Consider the following 20,361-nt stretch of genomic DNA (forward strand, 5'->3'; position numbering starts at 1 on the left):
TGCACTGTCCGGTAGGAGAGATGGGAACGTCATTGGCACCACATAGGACCGGACCAACATACGGCGTTTGCACTTTTCGGAGACGAAAGCACAGTTCACGATGTATAACAGAAATAGCGGCTCCAGTATCTACAAGGGCGTCGACGGAAACACCTTCCACACAAACCGAGAGCGAATTGGCGGGGCGAGCAGGAGGAATTGGGCGAGTCCGACACGATGCAGTTTCTCATCCAAAAACTGCAGCCTCTAGTTTTCCGAGCTGGTGTCCACAACATAGGAAGCAGCACGCAAGGGCGATGAGGAACGGCGGTAAGGTGAAGGAGAGCGACGCCGGGGCGAGCGGGACGCTCGAGCCATGTCCTGGGAAGGTGAAGAAGAGCGACCAGAAGAGGTTGTGTATGGTCCGGGAACGTACGAATCTAACCTTGGTGTCCTGTCGCGCTCAAAGGTGTTGTAGCCTCGCCTTTCACCTGGGTGACGCCCGGGAACGTAGTAATCAAACCTATGTGCGCTGTCTCGCTCAAAGGTAGCATAGCCCCGCCTTTAAAATCCTGCTGACGCCGACGGCAGTAGCGAGAAATGTGGCCGCGAATATCGCAGTAGAAACAAACCGGGCGCGACGACCGCCACGGAGAGTAGTACGGCTGTGCAGGAGTATTCGCTGCCAGCGAAGCTAGGGGGTCGCGGTAAGCTTCGGCAAGGGGGAGACTGAACGGTCGAGGGAGGCCGGGAGGCAATTTCGGCATAACTTGGCGGACGAAACGGTCCAGTAGACTTTTCCATTGGGGTGTTTGTCATCGACGCCAGTTCGTCCTTGATGATGTCACGCAGTCCAGTAGGAGCGGGGCGAACGGTCGCAAGCGTCGCAGGTCCAGACTCCAGAAAGGTGTCCGTGAAGTTCCTCCCTGATGAGAGTGCGTATCAGGGCTCGCAACTCAGCATCACCGTTGAGACGATGGTCGCAAGAGGCGCGTGGCAGGCGAATAGACTGGAGCGTGTCTAGACGCTGGCATGCTGTGATAATATCACCAACGCAGTTTGGGCTCTGCATGACGAGAGCATTAAAGGCGACTGTGTTGATGCCCTTCAGTATGTGGCGAACGCGGTCAGCTTCCGCCATGTCACTCTGTGCGCGGTGGCAGAGAGCGAGGACGTACTCAATGTAGGATGTATAGGACTCGTCCTGGTCTTGTACGCGCGTTGCCAGCCTCTGTTTCGCGATTTCGGAGCGTCCAGACCAAGGAGGTTATAAAAAAACTTCTGGAGTGGAGATCCCCTATGCGCGCCCATGCGACCGGCTGAAGCCTGGGAAACCGGTTGGTGGCCATCTTGCTCCGGGCAAGAGCGAGCGCTGCTTGCGTGCTGGTATATATATAGCGTAACCAGTGCGCTTTCGTGGTGGCGTTTTATGATGAAAGCGGGAGAATTACTATGATTTATTTAGCACAGATGTCTTTTTTTTAATGCGACAGGCTTTTATGCATAACTCATGGTAGGGTGTCCATCTCAAGACCGTTTCAAAACCGTGTTGTTGACACGAAAGGATCCTCTTAGGATAAGAGGCGATAGCGCGCGCAGAACCACTATTAAGTATACAATATTATTTAAGCATGTGAACTGAAGTAACAATGAATATAGAGAGGTGAATGAAGTGTATTAAGGCTGTAATAATGTTGAATTAGGAGTAAATAATGGTGGAATAGAGGGGTTTAGCTGGGTGATAGGAGTTTAACGAAAGGTAATGATGGAAAGAACACGCGGTGCTGGGCTTGTTGATAATGATGAGGAAGGCACATTTAACAGTCTAAAAGTGATTACACAATTGAACTGAGGCGATAATACGTGCACAGAGAGGTGAATTAGGCGAACTTATAGTAACTTTTTGCTGAAAAAATTGTGACGAAATAAAGTGACGAAGACTCCACTCCGTAAAAGAGGTGGAAAGCGGCCGTAGTATCATTGAGTTAGCGACGCTAGGGCTTTCATGTCGCCTAGTTGTATCATTAGGAATCCCCAGTAATCTTTGTCTTGTTAGGTTAAGGCCAAATCCACAAGACAGTTGTTAATGCAAGAATACGTGGGCTGAAGCTGTGACGCCTTTTATGCGCATCAGCTTGCCAAATTACCGAAGTGACACGAAGCACAAGGTGAAATCAGTAAAGTGGTAAATAAATTTTTATTATTTCCTGGCTTTTTAATAAAAATAAGCATAAAACAACATGGTGGAAAAATTTAATAAAATATTGCATAACTACATGGTGCATCACAGTATATACTATAGGAAAATAATACCCAACAGGCATATACATAAAATACAAACACATCAAAACAAACATATTTTTGGCTGCGCAAAACCAAAAAATTGCACCAATGCCCAAAATTAAAGGCATTCTGATGATGTCACTTCTCAAGGCGCACGGTTCAGTAACTACGAATAATGGCTCTTAGATATTGTAAAGATCGTGAGTCCGCAATAGACGAATTTGTATGAACTCTGATTTGTACAGAACTTTACACGAAGGCATGCAACAGAACCTGATCTGAGAAAACAGTATTATTCTCGATCCAGCCTAAGTTAAATTACGCCGAGATAGGATAAGTATGGCTGCACAAGAACTGTTGTTGCTCCAGGCACATATCGTGTTGTTACACACACAATATGTGACTGGCAAAACTCTTTATTTACCAGTTACGTCAGTTATCTTCTTGTTTTGATGCGAAACTGTTGCGTGCATGCCGATATTTATGCACATAATTATAAACAGTCACCTTGTGAGACGCAGCTACGACGTCCGCCAGGTCTGAGAGCTGTATCATATTATATAAATAAGTAGTAAATAATTTCTCTCGACAAGCGGAATCCCCTATTCAAGCGCACCGAACATATATACGAACAGCAAGCATTTTTACGAACTCGCTTTTTTATGCAGATGTGCGGGGAACGCTGGAAAAATGGTTGCAATGCTGCCCTGTCGCAGCCTTGTCGTTTGACCAGACCTGTCAAAAAATCCTCTTCAAAGTGCACCGAACAAAGAATATCCGAATCTTTAGGCGCCCAGCCATCTCTGCGAGCAGTGGGCTGCCATGCGTCACGTAGCGTTTTCTCTTTCGGGAACCTGTCGCACAAACATACGCAGAAAAAAAGCTTGTTTCAGCCTGTATTCGCCAGTTAAATGGTAGATTTCAGGTACAACAGCGCTCCTCGACGGAGATAGTGCACAGCAATGGTCGAGCGATTGAAGGCTTTTTCGCGCTACTTAGACGTGAAACGTTACTCCTGACTTTTGCTTCGCACGATTCGTGCAGCCGAAGGCGACGCAGGCGTTCCCTTAAAAGCGCACGACTACCGCTCAGCAGACCGTAACTAAGCACTGAGTGGATAAAGGCCGCAACTGCCGAACTACCGCAAGGGCCCAAGCGGCGCAGCTGTTTTCTGCCCGGAGCAATATGGCGGTCGCCAGCGTCAGCCGCGGCGCGGCATCTCCCCTCCAGAAGTTTTTTTTTATAACCTCCTTGGTGCAGACGACATGCCGAATATCTGGCGAAATTGCTGGGTGAACGATGGCCAGTCCGAAAAGTCACTTTCGTGGTTAAAAAACCACGTCTTCGCAACTTCGGTTAGGTAAGAGGACACATACCGCAATTTGTGCGTGTCGTCCCAATGGTTGGCGTCGCTGGCTCTGTTGTAGTGATCGAGCCAATCGTCCACGTCGTCGCCGCGGAGGCCGGCAAAGACGGGAGGATCGCGGTGTGTGGTGTTCACCGTCCAGGTAGGCCCAGCTGGCTGAGCAGAGGTGGTAGCAGCACTGGTGGAAGGGTTGGTTTCTGCCATCACCCTGGTAGACGAGAGCAAACGACGACCGGACCGGAGCTCCAGGGGAATCGGGAAAGTAAGAGGACGTGGGAATCGAAGCACGCTCCACCACTTGTGAGACGTTGACCGATGCGATGCCTTTATTTCCGAGCAGTCGCCCGAGTCATACAGATACAGATATATACAAATATATATATACACATATATATATACATATATATAAATAAATAAAAATAAAGCAATAGTAGTAAGACGTGGCACAGGTGTAAGTAAGGTGGTTAGGTTTGATAATGGGCTGTCAGTACCTGCTTGAATTTTGAGCTATCACGCTCAATAACTATTGATTGTGGCAGTTCGTTCCAGTGTTCTATTGTGATGGGCAGGAAAGATTTATGAAATGCGGTGGTAGTTCCATGATGACGTTGTATACTCAAGCTGTTGAAAAGTGCACGAGAAGTGCGGTGAGGAGGAAGAAGAAGTGTATTACGTAACTGGGGAAAATAGTAGTAGAGTTTGTGAAAAAGACACAGTTGTGCAATTTTGCGGCGAGTTGACAAGGACTATGTAATGTAATGTTATGTAATACTCCGAAAGGGGCCTTTAAGGGTTATTAAATGTTGATGGTGATGATGAACAGCTGCTTCCACGTCGCCAGCACCGGTTATAATAATACGCACTGACTCCACCTCGGCCATAAAGGAGATCCGGAAGGTTTACAATGCCCACCCTGTCGCAGACGAAATACACCGACTGACTGCACAGATGCCCGGTCAGATTCGGATACAGTGGATCCCACGGTACACTATTTCTGCTCACATGCAAGCTGACACCGCCAACCACAGTGAGCTGCCACTAGCTGTGGAAGCACCTTTCCCAAGTGACCCCCAGGGCGATTTCCTCCACCGCAAGGAGATTCTCCGCCGCACTTAACGAGATTTCATTCCACCGTGTGGTTCAAACCTCCCAGGCGGCCTTACACGCCAGGAGGAGGTGGTGTTGGGGAGGCTCCGTGTGGGCGTGGCACTTACCCCATCGGTCACCTATTCCTGGCCACAACACCTCCGTGGATCATTTGCGGATACCTGCCCATATTGCCCAGCTCGAGCATCCGCGGCAACAATCAAACCCCTGTTGTGGACATGCCCTGGCCTAAACCAGGTACGACGGCGCTACCTGCAAACAGTGGGCCTTCATCCTACGCGACCACCGGACTATGAATCATGGCTCTATGGAAGCAACCACCGAGCACTATTGCTGTTCATCGCCGAAACCGGCCTACATTTTTATATTTAATGGTTTATGCCATTGGGCGAACTTTCGAAATAAAAAAAAAAACAGAGGAGGAGGCGGCGTTGCATCTTATAATTAGAAGGGGCGGCTCGGTGGGATTCGTCGGCAGATATTAAAAAGTGAGTCGGAGAGATTGAAAGAAGCCAGGCTTCGTCGTCGGAACGAAACCAGGAGGAGGCAGCGAGCCGAGGAGACGGAGGAAGAACGAGCCGCACGCCTCGAAAAGCGTCGTAAGTAGGAAGCGGCCAGGCGAGTGGATTCAGATGTGGATGGCACCCGAAACGTGTTCAAGTCACTGGACGACAACCCCTTATCCTCCCGCCTCACCGACCATCGGGCCGTCTTTGTGGCAATTGAGAAACAACAAGATGAAGACTTTCAAAATAAATGTGTTATACACTAAAAATGTCGTCTTTAATGTGATCATAACTTAACGAGAGGTAACAACCAAACCTAAACACTCAGACGTACGAAGCTAAACGATAAAGACGTAACCGTAGGGAGAACCAAGCTAAGCAATAATATTAACGGCACCTCTCGCTACGCACACCCAGGCATAACTGAGTTAAGCCACTACCATTTTTTTTCTACACGCGGACACGACCATCGTAGACTGAGCCCTTAACAGCTTCGCTGTTATAGTGGCCGTGCTCTTCCGTTTTCCGTACTTCATGATGGCCTAAAATGTGCCTATAGAAGGAACGAATGAATGAGCTAGAGGCTTTCGTTTCACAAGCTGCGTTTGTGCAGTGAAGCCGTGCGGACGCCAAACGTCCCAGCAAATACCCTCAAACTTCGTGCCCATTCCCCTTCTATCAATCTGCCTGCGCCAGACTTGAACGTAACGAATTACACGTAATTGATTACTTCTAATCAATTATATTTTCGTAGTGTTGTAACTGATAACTTTGTTTACTCGGTACGCTCGCTGTAATTCAATCACTTCTTTTAGTAACCAACTACACGTAGCCAGTTATACTTTATTCACGAAACAAGCTGTAACAGGCGACGCATCTTTTAACACTTAAATTTAGCGGGAATTACAGTCTACATCGACGCCGACGCATTCAGATGCCGCAATTCAATTATGTGAGGGGCCAAAATATGTTTTTTGATTATGGTTTTCTCACCCCCGTAGAGGGTGAGTGGGCCGATCCCAGAGGCAAGTTCAATACTGGGCCAACCTGTGGCGAAGGTGAAGCAAGCTTCGAGCACTCCGCCCCATTCCGAAAATAAGTTTAATATCTTGGGTCCAAATAGGACCCGTATCAGATATTAAGCTGATAAGAACAGACACTACATAAGGAGTTTATTGACCTGTTTATTGCACTTACGGTGTTGTACAAATTTCACTTTTGGCGTTTGCATGAAATCTATTTACAATGTTCACATTTTAAAGAATGTACAATACCAGAGACTATTTTCTGTGTTTTTACATATGTTTCCAATTTACATACCTGTCACTAGATTACACTTTTGCTAGGGGCGAAGGAATTACACCATCCCCGCTTTTCTACATCAGTTTTGTTTTATTTCTTTATACAAACACTTTATGTACAAACTGTTTTCCACAATTTGTCTTCCCCGTGGGCAATGATAAAGCACTTATTGTGGGTTCACATGGATTCAATCAATTTCCCTACGAGGGGGAGGTTGGCGGAAATACAGAGAGATCTGGCGAGTTAATAAGAAATGATAGGAAATTCCAGCGTATCTTTTATTACTATCCAGATCGTGTATGCCACTTCCTCAAGAAGCGGTCTAATCCATTTATTGGAAGTTCCTTGTTCAGCATTTCACTCATTCAGATTCACGCGCTTTTTAATACCGGATAAACAGCTTTCTGTGGTTTTCTTTTGCCTTCCGCCAACCCTCTCCTCTTCCAAAGATTAAACATAATCATAGTCATTCGTAACTTATCGAAAAATGATTTCCTCTTTTCTGGTTGTTATAGTTTCGACTTGTAAGTTGGCAGTGGCCCATCTCCAAACCGCTTTGGCCGGGGTGCACTCGTTGAACGCATGTTTTTTGTGTTTCAGGAGTTTGGCAGTTGGGGCATCGCTCCGTTGGTGTAACGCCAAGACGTGCTAGGTGTATCTTTGTTGGGAAAACACCCCACCTCAATTTCCACTCCATTAACTGCATTGTTCTGGCGCGCTTTCTTGTTTTGTCAGGGCCGAGTTCTTTAAGCGCAATTTTTGCACTCACTTCTGGCGGCTTTCTGTGATTGAAGTGTCTATAGATATAGCGCCTCAACGGCTCTATTTGTGCTAATTGCATCTTTATAAAATTGTAGCGGTGCTTCAACTCGTGGACCTTGCCACTTTTCTGCTGTTACGTTTCGGTCCAGTGTACTGAGCCAATATCTTACTAAAGGGCCTTCCCACATAGTCATTTGTGGTCACCAAGTGTGGCTACTGTTGTCGGCTGCTAATAAATGTGCTCTTTGTGTCACGTTTGGTACTCCTAGACCGCCTCGTGTCGTGGATAGTCTTGTAATTGATAGGGCTACGGGTGCCGACATGTTTGTCCCACAGGTATGAACCTATGAGGGAGTTAACTTATTGGCAACTAGACGGGGCATTCTTGTGACTCTTGGCACGTAAAAGGCCGGGGCGCAAAGCTTGGTTCTGACTACATCTGCCTTATTTAGTAGACTTAGTTGGGGGTAACTTGGTTCTTCAAGTATTTGTGTAGCTTTTTCCAAGGGCTCTTCCCAACTTTTCGGAGAAACGGCCCCGGGTTCAAACCATATTCTGAGTACCTTGGCTGCTGATACGAATTTTATGCGTATGTATGATACGAATTCTAGTATATATGCCCTGAAGCTAAAAATAAGATAGTTAATTAGTGAATCTTCTTAATCAGCTACGTGGACATAGTACTTTCTCGCGTAAGTAACGTCTGCCTCTTCCATAAATACACCTGCAGAGGCGTACCAGCGCTGTCACCAGCGAGATCTTTTTTTTTTATCTGTCAGAACTAAAAGGCGAAAAAATGTGGCATATGCGAACGTTTTATATTTTGAGCGTTAATCAACAAATACACACGACAAAGGATTTAAACAGGATGTACCATGGTCGTTCTCTTTTGCGGAAGAGTTGAAGTGAACGTAAATGTGTATCACTTGTTCGCTGTTTCATCGGCACCCGTGAGCACGAACACTGAGTACTCGGCTGTAACGGTTTTTCTAAAGTCCACACCACACGTACGCTATCAAACGCGCTCAAGCTCGCGTCCGCGCTCCGACGCATGTGCGGCACGGCTCGTACAGGTCGGAACGCGGCGCGATCTCGATGACCAGCTCCTCTCAGTTACCGCGCGCCTGGGCTGCCTCGCGTAGAGCACTGCACGGGCTCGGGCTTACTCAAAAGCCCGGGCCGGGCCGGGTACGGCAGTTTTTATTGCGATAGCAATTATATGGACACTCCAAAGCAGATTTCTGCCGTCGGCGTCGCCGTCGTCGTCGCCGTGATGTTCCGTATGACGTCAATGGAGATGAAATCGTCGCCGCGCGCCGCCGAACGCTGTATGTGCGAGTGAAAGGGCGCGAGGGGCGCGTCTTTCACGGGGAGTGAACGCACGGCGGAGAACAAACGCGCGTTCTGCGCCGTGCTCGCTTAAGGGCTGCAGAAGTAGGCGTCTCTGTTCTCCTTTACAATCACCATGTATGTAGAGCAAACGCGCCTTCTTCCGACGCGCGAGAGGCCGTGGGGGAGGGGGAGGGAAGGGAGGCGACGTTTAGCTGCGGCACGCAGTGTCTATTTGTATCAGAGGCTCCGGCAACAGTCACCAACGCCGCACGCATTTTGAGCGAACGCGGGCAAAACGCCGATGGCGTCGACAACAGTTCTGCGTGTTGCCGATGCTGCTGCATGTCCAAGTTTATACAGCTGATAAAGCTAATATCATTACTCCGTATAGCTCTCTACAAGTTTGCTATCGCAATTGATGCTTCGCCTTTCAGGTGAAACTGCGACAACATTTTTCTTTCGGTCTCGGGCCGGGTTCGGGCCGGTTTCGATCCGGGCTCGGGCCGGGCTCGGACCTAAGGTAAAGGTGCGGCGGGCCGGACCGGGCGGGTAACGTAGATTATTTCCGGGCCCGGCCGGGCCCGGGTCTCGCCATAAAACTTTTGGTCGGGCTCGGGCGGGCAGCCCAACGTAAAAACGGGCCCGAGCCGGGCCCGGGCTGAAAAAATCGGCCCGTGCAGTGCTCTAGCCCTCGCGTCGGCGCGCCTGGCTAAGCAGCGACGGCGCGGTACATTGAACTCTCAGTTAAGCAGATTTATACCATGCAAGACAGTGCTTCTTCTTCACTTTTTGTGCTGATGTAACAGCTCTAAAAATATAACAATTACGTTTGTAGATATCTGAAACATTTTGAAACACTGTAAACAACGAAGTACGAAGTGGGGTGATTCCACGAGAGATCAACACGGGTCCAAAAATTCATATTTTAGATCTCATTCAATATATTATATTTTGTGGGCATATCACTCGGTAGTACGAAAGTGAACTCGCATTCTTTCAGAAATGAATACTTTAGCAGAAAAAAAATATCGAAATTCTTCAGGTGGCGGCACCATTTACATGCACCGGGCATTCTCGCAAATTCACAACAATGTCAAATACAAGCTATTACGGCTACAAAAAATGCATTTTCTTGTGTAAAACGTATACGTAAAGAAGAGTCAGCAAGAGTTGTTTGAGGCTTCTGTACAAAACGGAAGTGTTTTAGAAAAAATTCTTAATTTGCTACACTTTTCGAAAATTGCTATATTTACGAATTTTTATCTACTAAACTAATGAATGTAGCCTTTTAAAATTTGGTGGGCTATGAGACCTTAACCTGTTTAACGATTGTGCTGAATATTGTTGCTGTAGCGCAAATTTCCATTTTTACAGTTTGCCTCAAATGTGAGGTATTGACAAAAATGAGCACTATTTAAAAATCAAAATAAAAAAACCCCATCGTTAATTTTTCTCAAAATTTCGTAAACAGCTGTCCACAGACACTGGAAAAAGAACATTAAAAAACATCTTGCATTATTTTGTTTTTAATGACAATATATGTGGTAGAAATGAGAGCTTCGCCGGGATACAGCAAGGTGCTAAGAAATAGGGACATCGGGGTAAGAAGAACGTCCATTAGCCCCTGACTTGCCTAAACTTGGCCAGGATTGCGCAACAAGGGTAATTTTACCCTTATGGTCAATACGTATGCATAAAATACCGTTTAGTACAATACTCATTCTCTTTAATGTGAGTAAAGATACGTCAACAGAGCAACCTTTACATGGCTCGTTTTATTTAACAAGTGTGTGTAGCTTGCAGCGCAGATAATTTCAGATTTAACGGTGAACTCCCTGTGCATGTACACAAGTAACAAAATTTACGGCAGGTAAAATTCTCTAAAAATTTCGTACTCGCCATGGCTCCGTCGGAAACGTCATTATACATATAACCTAGGATACGGTGATGGGAGGGGGGGGGGGGGGCGATGGTGTTGGTTAGGGCTTATTTAGCTGGCAGATAGTGCCAGCGGTTGGTCTCTTCTAACGCCTTTAAAAAGGGGGTTGAACAGGTGGAAAGAGGCGTGACACATCCTTTCCCCGAAACTTATGTGTTTTGGGACACATTACCTGTTCCGCACACTCTTAAGGATAATGGTCTACTGTGCGAAGCCTCAAGCAGAGCGTTTCTGTTTTTATTGAAGTATTGGCAGGCACAGATGAACTGTTCCGCGTTAACAGGGAGAGGGGGGGGGGGGGGGTCGCGGTACTAGTTCTTATTCTATGAAACAGCGTATAGCTTCTGCGTGACGGATTCCTTGAACCACTCCTGGATGGTGAGGTGATAAAGTGCTAAAACCACTCCTGGATGGTGAGGTGATATTCAAAGTGCTGAGAAGTCTTTATATAAGGAGTGATTCATTGGCACTCTTAATTTAATCTGCTGCATCATTGCCTGCAAGTCCAACATGTGGCGATATCCACTGAAACTTGAGAATGAAATGCCTATTGCTGAGCTCCTTAGCTAACATCAATGACTGTCGGCCGAACTTGCTGCCATACAACGCACGGGATAATTGTTGGAGCACCGCTGGCAAATCCGAAAGGATGATAGCGTGCTTAGTTTACGAAGCGCTGCAGTAATGGCGGCTCTTTCCACATTTTCAATAAGACCAACTGATCCAGAGGGCCAGATCACGCAGATCTAATGAAGCGAATCTAATAAAGCTTGCACTTAAGAGGAAGCTTTCGCTCGGGCCCAACTCCGATGCCGCCCATTCAAATACATGTAAAACGCAGAAACGATTTCCTGAGATAACCACTGGGCCGATTTTACTTAAATTTGGTGCACAAGAGAGAGAAAGGAAAGGTAAATTCTAGTGACTGTCGGACGCGAAATGTCGATTTCTGGCCTGCATTATTTAACTGTAATTTTCAAGAATTGGTAAGTTTGAAAAAAAAATAGAAGCACGAAGTTTACAAATTCGTAGCTCTGCACCTATATAAAAGATATCGCATACCTGTGAACGGCATCTATTAGAGCATTCAAAGCAGACAAATTTAATATGAAAATTTATTTCTTACGTGAATTTGTTACATAGTTTACAAGGATCTTGCACAAGTTCTACACACAAAATAGTAGTCTATTTTAAAGCCATGTAGAATATAGCAATGTTGTACACTTTAGATTTTCTATTCGGTGCAGTTTACAAGATTGTGATATCATTCATCTTAAGTATCGTAACAGCGCAAACAATACAGGGACAATAGGAATTGTTTGACAAAAGGAACTGTATTGTTTGCGCTGTTACGATACTTAAGATGAATCCCAACCAACTGGCCCAACTTGCCGTCTTGTTGTGATATCATGTTTCATTGCAGAGTTAGAGTTGTAAATTTGATAGTTTCGTTTTGTGAAGCTCTGCTATTTTGTCAATTTTATTAAACAGTTGACGACTTAAATAAAAAAATCGCAACCAGCAGCCACTAGAGTTTCACTTTTCTTTTAACTGCAACAAACGTCATCAAATGTGGTGCAGTGGTTGCAGAGAAAAACGAATTCTCGTTTTACATGTATTTAGATAGGAGCACCCAAGCTAAAGCTTCCTCTTACGGCGGCCGCCACACCGCCAGCAACTTTCAACGTATTTCGCTTTACCACCTGTTTGCCACCGCCTCCCACGGACCCACTCCCCATTCTACTACACTCTACCAACTCGTTCAAAAGAGACGATTTTCAGAAGAGCATCATCTGAAAGCACTAACAAAATATGGGCGCGAATGATGACCCAGTAGCACAATTTACGTCAGAAAGTTAGGCATTCGAGGACTGCGTGCTTGCAATCATAATACTAGTTTCCCAAAACTGCCCTTGTGTCGCAATCATGGCCAAGTTTAGGCAAGTCAGGGGCTAATGGACGTTCTTTTTACCCCGATGTCCCTATTTCTTAGCACCTTGCTGCATCCCGGCGAAGCTCTCATTTCTACCACATATATTGTCATTAAAAACAAAAGAATGCAAGATGTTTTTAATGTTCTTTTTCCAGTGTCTGTGGACAGCTGTTTACGAAATTTTGAGAAAAATTAACGATGGGGTTTTTTTTATTTTGATTTTTAAATGGTGCTCATTTTTGTCAATACCTCGCATTTGAGGCAAACTGTAAAAATGGAAATTTGTGCTACAGCAACAATATTCAGCACAATCGTTAAACAGGTTAAGGTCTCATAGCCCACCAAATTTTAAAAGGCTACATTCATTAGTTTAGTAGATAAAAATTCGTAAATATAGCAATTTTCGAAAAGTGTAGCAAATTAAGAATTTTTTCTAAAACACTTCCGTTTTGCACAGAAGCCTCAAACAACTCTTGCTGACTCTTCTTTACGTATACGTTTTACACAAGAAAATGCATTTTTTGTAGCCGTAATAGTTTGTATTTGACATTGTTGTGAATTTGCGAGAATGCCCGGTGCATGTAAATGGTGCCGCCACCTGAAGAATTTCGATATTTTTTTTTCTCCTAAAGCATTCATTTCTCAAGGAATGCAAGTTCACTTTCGTACTACCGCTGTCGTGTCTGCCCACAAAATATAAAATATTGAATGAAATCTAAAATATGAATTTTTGGACCCGTGTTGATCTCTCGTGGAATCACCCTGTGGCGTCTACCGAGGTGTCAACGAGTGAGGCCAGGCGTTGAGGCCAGTGAGCGCGCCATGGAGCGCGCGCCGTCGCGCGTATTTGTGGATGCAAACCGCCATTCGTCGCTAGGCGCGGCAGGCGCAAGGCGCGTAGACGCGAGCTCGCGCGCGTCCGCAAGCTACGTGTGGTCTGGGCTTTAACGGTTTTTCAAAGGAGAACCGGGCTTTCTATCTCACGCAGAAAGTTCGACAGTGCGCAATTTACAGCGGACGAGCCAGCCCGAGCCGCCCGCATTCTGTCGCTTCAGCGCGACCGCGACGGGCGCTATACGATGGGGAGCCTACATGCCACGCCGCTTAAACGCCGCTACGCTCGCAGCGCCACGAGCGAGTGCGCGCAGCGAGCGACAGACGGCCGCACAGGCGGGCAGAGACGGCGCACTAGGGAACACCTGCACAACGCCGCATCTGCTACGCTGTCGTGTCTGCTCTAAACCAAATTTGGTCTAAAATCGAAAGTTATGCGACTCTCTACTTTACTACAATTTGATTTTCACTTTCGGTGTCAGCAAACTGCGGTCGTACCGGTTCTGCGGCTGCTGCACTACGAGAATTCCTCACTTATTCTTAAACGGGACTTACCGAGCAATGGGCGTGACTGCTCGGCTCCGTCGCTCACCTAGAATTCCACGCATGGACTCGTAGCGACGTTTCCATTTTCACTTGCAAACGACATGGTTGAAAAAGAATGTGTTTCTCCGAGTTAGGTGCGGTCCATAGAATGAGACAGCGTTGCATGTAGGCCCTCTACATAGAATGAGCTGCACGCACAAACACAAACACACACACAGAGAGAAACGCAAGTGAAACGCTGTACGGCGTCGACGCTCGCCTCTAAACAACTTCGTTTCATCGCAGCTTAACCTGCTTAACGCAAACGTTTGCGCTCATGTGATTGAAGGGAGCAAAAAAAATAAAAATTGCCTTGAGGTTTGCCGCAGTGGAAAGCCTTATTAGCGCTCTATCACTCCAATCGGCGATTATGGGAATACACTGCTGAAGTGTCGCACGGATTCAGGGCGCTCGCTTGCCTTGTAAGGAGTTTTTTCTTGCCTTCAATCGTAGACTTTGGTGATAACGAGTGCGCCCATTCGGAACTGGCTCGGCTAGATGAGATAAATATCCCCGATATAAAGTTAACGATACGAACTTGTCGCGTTGACGGCCGACGCGCACAGAGGAAGGTCATGAACGGAGAAGCCATGCGAGAAGCCATGTTGACTGTGACGTCGTCGCTTGTTGTGATCGATAATGGTTTTAGTCGGTTTTGTTGGCTTGGGCACCTCTAGCTTTTTGTCAACCAAATTATAATTTGGGAGAAAAAAAAGTGCGTGCTCTTTGCCCTTTCTGTATGAAACTTGACACTATCGACCGTTATTCTGTCTGACGCCACCGAGAGGTCGAGAGTACCTCTACGTGCATTTTGTGGAATCTCGCGTTTCTTATACCAATTTATTAATAAATTAGGTAATATTGGAACATTTTAAACTAAAAGTACTGCATGCAGATAAACCCAGCAGTTCTCAGAGCGAGCGCCTCAGATATTGTGCAGTAATAGCGGTGTTTCGCTGGTACAGGCTGATGCGGGCTCTTGGGCTTCTTTTGTGGTTTTAAACGGTGGGTTGAGACCGCGGTCCGTGATTCAGTTATCGCTTCTCGGCCTTTTGGCTAAGATCAAAGTGTAGATCAAAGTGTAAGATCAAAGTGGGTATGCGGAGGAGACACTACCACATGTCCTCTGCCACTGCATGAGGCAGAGCCGGGTGATGACGGAGCGCCATAACGCCATCGTCGACCGAGTAAAGAAGGCTGCCCTGGTGAGGTTCACCGTGATAGCGGAAAACCAGGTCGTTGGCAACACCTCTCTCAAGCCCGACCTGGTGCTGGCCCGTGGGGAGGAAGCTCTCATCCTGGACGTTTGCTGCCCATTCGAGAACCGGCTGCAGGCGTTCCAGGACGCCCGGAAGGCCAAGGAGGAAAAGTACGTCCCAGTACAACGACATCTCCTCCGGCGGTTCCAGCGAGTGACGGTGGATGCCGTAGTGGTTGGCTGCCTTGGCACCTGGGACCCGGGGAACGATCGTGTCCTCCGCAGGATATGCAGCAAGGAGTACCTGCGGACCATGAAAAGACTCTGTGTGAGCGACACGATCCGCTTCTCGACGCAGATATACAAAGGCCACATAGGCTCAGCCTAATGTATTTATTGTTTATAGAGAAGTGATATATTTACACCTTTACAGTTTTAACCTTTTAATACTAACACCACTAACCAGCCCTTTTTTTAGCCATTTCTGTTTGTCTTTTATTGTATACAATTTTACCCCGTTTGGCCTTGGTTTTGTAACCCAATTTTATGATGTTTTGTAACTAAGCATTAATAAAAAATTCTGTTCTTATCAGCTTAATATCTGATACGGGTCCTATTTGGACCCAAGATATTAAACTTATTTTTGGAATGGGGCGGAGTGCTTGAAGCTTGCTTCACCTCCGCCACGGGTTGGCCCGGTATTGCACTGCCTCCGGGATCGGCCCACTCACCCCACGGGGTGGGTAAAATCTTAATCAAAAATCAGACCTAAATATGAACACATAGCTCACAAAGAAGCCAGAGCTCTATTTGGAGCACGGCTTCGTATTTTGGTGCAGCCATTACAGCGAACTTACCTGCTCCCAACGCCCCGTTATACGCGGTGCTCGCACGCGTGTGCGTATGGTTAAAGGCCTGTTCTAGTGCGAAACGCACACACCAGCACCACGCGCACCAGCTATGTCCGTGACAACGCTATATATTACTGGAGATTTTCGCCACAAATTTGCCCCCCGTAATATTTGCAAAGCTCTGCCACTGGACGGCGAAGCTCTGCGGGAAAGCCACTTTCAGGAGGCGTAGGCTATACTTGTACACGTTACAGAAAAAAAAAAGCCCCCAAAAGTAATCTCTTACTTATACCATATAAGTTACTTTCCTCCCAATGTTTATTGATACTGCACAAATACAGTAAAAAGAACAAGCTGGCCTGGCTGTAACCCTTCACAATTTGAAGTTTATTTCAGGCAACCAACAATACATATATGTATATGTACACACATATACAGTTGCCTAGGGGACCGGCGAAAAGGCAAAAAGCCTGACAGGGCGCCTGCCCCCCGAGAACCCAAATTCACCCCCAAAAAGACACAATGCACAGTGTTACAGTTTGGCAATAGCTATTACAGTGCAGAAAAAAAATGGTCATAGGACAGAAGAAGAAGCAGTTCAGTACAGTAACGCTTTTGTACGTAAACAATAATTTTCATATTTAAGGCACCAGAAGGTATACAAGTGAAACCAAAAATAGGACATCGAATGAATTGATTTTAACGACTTCCAAATGACACAAGGTGAAAGAAAAAACAACAGCAAATACTTTTGACAACATAAAACGTGAACAAGGTTTATGTTTGTATTGATAATAAATATGAATGTACCTTGCTTTTAAAAGCACGGTATGAACCGATCTCCTCAATCAGCGTAGCTAGAGAAGGGTGTTGGTTTAAAAAATGCGGAATGTGATAGCTCAGTTTCTCGGTTCCGTAATTTGTGCGTGCTTTTTCTTTCCTATAAATCTTATGACGTAGGTTGTGGCAGTGGTTTTTCGCAAGATACCTCTGAAAAAAACCTGCAGGATTAGATTTTACTTGATTGTAAATGACCATCGCCAACTTTTTCACCTTCACCAGCAATTGCATTTAATTAAAAATTGTTTTTTACCTACCGTCGTTTTCGTGTGAAAGCATCAGCAACGATATTAAAATCTCGCTCGATGTGCGCGCTGGAGGGAATGTAATTTAACATAAAGCTGCATATTAATCAGCCATAAAAATAATCTTAAGCTTACGTCTTATAATTGAAAAAACACCTGTATATGATCGAGTTACGTATCAGATAGATAAAAAATTAACCAACGATTACGACACTCCCTAATGCAAAATTCGAGCGCAGCTCTATACGTGTTTTCATTTCGCGATATATTGAGGCAAATAATTTGAGAGGGACATGTAGCAGAATCGGTAATCGTCGTATATCTGATCTGCGGGCCAAGCGCGTCGGCTTTTATACATGACTCGTCGTAGGTTCCAGTGTTATCGCTAGTGCCGCTTGGCTTCCAGAAAGTGCTACGCAAGTCGCTCATACAATCACATTACCAAGCAAGCGCAAACCGTGACAATCGAAACAAGCACGAACGAGACCGAGCAAATCAAACAAGCGCGAGCAGACGATAGTACGAAACCAGCGGTCCGGCTGAGACCAGATACGAGTACGCATCGAGCGGTCGGGCGGGTCCGCATGAAACCAGTTTCCTGCGCCACGTCACTCCACCGTTCGCGGCTCGCGTCTTTCATATTTCGCTGTTGTGCTCGTTCGCTCGGTTGCCGCCGACGTGCGCCGGAAGGAACGGGCCATTATTGGGCCCCGTTACTAGAGGTAATCTAGTATCGTTGATTATTGGGGTAGAGTGACCTAGAATATTGAAGAGTGTCGAAAGTGCCGCGCGAATGCATGGGAGGAGCGAGGATCTTGTGAATTCCCGCGCCGCGGCGCTGCTATACCGGAGCCGTGGGCTTTCTCCGCTGCGGAAGCCGCGCCAAGGCGGCGGGCGTCTGCTACGAGCCTGACATTTCGGTTGCTATTAGCCAACATTGGGATATATTAAGTACCACGTCACCGCAAGGTAACACCGCAGTGACCCACCGCACTGAGAACGCGCTTGCCGGCTGTGAATACGGGTATTTTGTCTATATCCTTCTAGCTCGCTTGGTCCGCGCTTACGCGGCTGTTGGACTAACGCATTCCGCGCGCTTACTTCATTTAGTTATGCGTGGAATGAGCAACCTGAACGTGCTGCAGAAGAAAATAAGATGGAGATCGCGATGATAGAACGTGGCAGATATGGCTAGCTCATGCTAACGCTTTTACACCCTATCGTTTCCTTTCTTTTATTTCATGCTTTATTTCGTTTCCTTTCTTTTATCGTTTCCTTCCTATTTCATGATTTGTTTTACAATACTGCCTCCCGCACTCTGCTGTTTCTGTATTAAGGCGAAATCCTTAACTGGCTCTTGGGAAGCGGAATGTGTCCATCGGCGGGGCCGTGGTACCAAAACTAAATACAAACCGCGGAACTCTCGCGTCTCGTTCACTTGGTATTTGGCGCTGAGCCGTGCTCCCTCAAGGGCTGCAGAAGATAGCGTCAACCTTTCCCTTTCCTCACGAACCACTTACTACTACTCACTTGGTATATATACCAAAGTATAGCGTGGAAAAGCACAAATGTGCGACTAAGATGACTGATGGGTCATGGCATTAGTAACTTGGCATACTTGCATTCGCGTCGCGATTAACGACAACTATATGACGTGTGGTGCAAACCCGCATTTTCTGGCCAGAAATCCCTCTAACCGTGTGTGTGTGACGATAAGAACGTGTTGAATGCCAATCTCGATCTCAACTTGTCGAACTTACCTATATATCATCAAGAACTGAGAGAACAGGTAAAGGGTAATGATAGTAATGATAAATTCCGGGGCTTTACATCCATAAATCACAATATGGCTGAGACGCCGTATTGGAGGGCTCCGGTAATTTCGACCGCCTGGGGTTCTTGAACATGCACCTATAATATCTATGTGCACGGCTGTTTTATGCATTTCGCCTCCACCGAAATGTAAGCCACCGTGGCCGGGAATCGAATCCGCGTCCTCGAGCTTAGCAGTCCAACCTACCAAAGCCACTAAGCTACCACGGCGTGTAATTAAAGGGTACGCGAGAAATATATGCGGCAAAAAACAAGACAAACCAAAATAAATGAAACGCTAACAGTGCAACATTGTGTACATACGCCTCATTTCGTAATTACGAGCGAACGTCAGAAAACGAACGTGATGCTTTACGGGTGTGCAACTCGTCTTTCGCCTTCCTGTGTTGCAAGAGCGCAAACACTAAGCGAATTTTAACATGAAAGTAACTTTAGGAATATTTATTGCGTATGCTCGCTGGATTGTACACAGCAAATATATTTACTGATAAATAACTACGTACTTGTACTTACGTAATGAAAGAGGCAACTAATCACCAGAACATAAACTTTTCATGCTTTACTGATTGAAGGTAACAATTTTAGGGATATGTAGAATCAATAGCGATATTTGTAGTGCATCAAAGACGGTCATTTCCAAGGCGATTTTCCACTCAATATAATGCAATCACAAACATCGTCACGTGCCACGAATGCTTGTTAGTTTAGGTAAAAAATCACACGTTAAGCAAAAGCTATGATATCATGAGAAGTTACATGTTGGTAATTTCATAGAGGATCTACGGATTATTAAAAGAAGGCTATTGTAGCAATAACTATTGCATAACAAATGAGTAAATGGCTAGGTCAATTGTAGCTATCTGTTCATTTCAATGTAGAAAAATATCGTGACAGAGCGATGAAAAAGACGTTTTGAGAGGACTTGAAGAAGACGAAGCTCGGGACTTCGCGTGCTTACTATGATCAGATTCCTTCGGTATAGAAAGTTCATACCAACACCAGCGAATACTGTGTCGATAATCCTTTCACCACGCGAGATATCTGCTTCATTACAATTCATAGGAAAAGGATTAGCACAACGATTAACTTCGCGTTTGTCGAATGGACCATTAAGGCCTCCCATCGCGGATGACTTTGTGGAAGTCACAGTGTCAGAGCTTTCCAATATCGTTAGATATTTGCCTGCCTCAGCCCCAGGTCCTGGTGGCATTTCCAATGCCATGCTAAAAATTTTGTTGGCAATGTCTCCTGAGGAACTTCTGAACACAGTGAATTATTCTCTAAAAAAATGCTTCGATTCCTCAAGAGTGGAGGACAGCCAAAATAATTCCGCTACTTAAAAAACAAGGAGCTGGCTATAATCTTGACAATATTCGACCTATTTGTCTTACCTCAAATATGGTAAAACTTATTGAAAGAGTTCTATATGATCGCACGATGGATCATATATCTCAAAATTCGTTACT

General features: G+C 45.9%; 2 non-coding genes across 2 annotated transcripts; one reads left to right on the forward strand and one right to left on the reverse strand.

Moving 5' to 3' along the window:
* Positions 1 to 6,244: 6,244 nt before the first annotated feature.
* Positions 6,245 to 6,429, reverse strand: LOC119459851 (U2 spliceosomal RNA). Its single transcript, XR_005193838.1, has one exon. It is a non-coding gene; the product is annotated as a U2 spliceosomal RNA (small nuclear RNA).
* Positions 6,430 to 15,667: 9,238 nt separating this feature from the next.
* Positions 15,668 to 15,858, forward strand: LOC119459838 (U2 spliceosomal RNA). Its single transcript, XR_005193834.1, has one exon. It is a non-coding gene; the product is annotated as a U2 spliceosomal RNA (small nuclear RNA).
* The last annotated feature ends 4,503 nt before the right edge of the window (positions 15,859 to 20,361 follow it).

Source organism: Dermacentor silvarum, chromosome 7 (assembly GCF_013339745.2).
Source record: "Dermacentor silvarum isolate Dsil-2018 chromosome 7, BIME_Dsil_1.4, whole genome shotgun sequence".
Lineage (NCBI taxonomy): Eukaryota > Metazoa > Arthropoda > Arachnida > Ixodida > Ixodidae > Dermacentor > Dermacentor silvarum.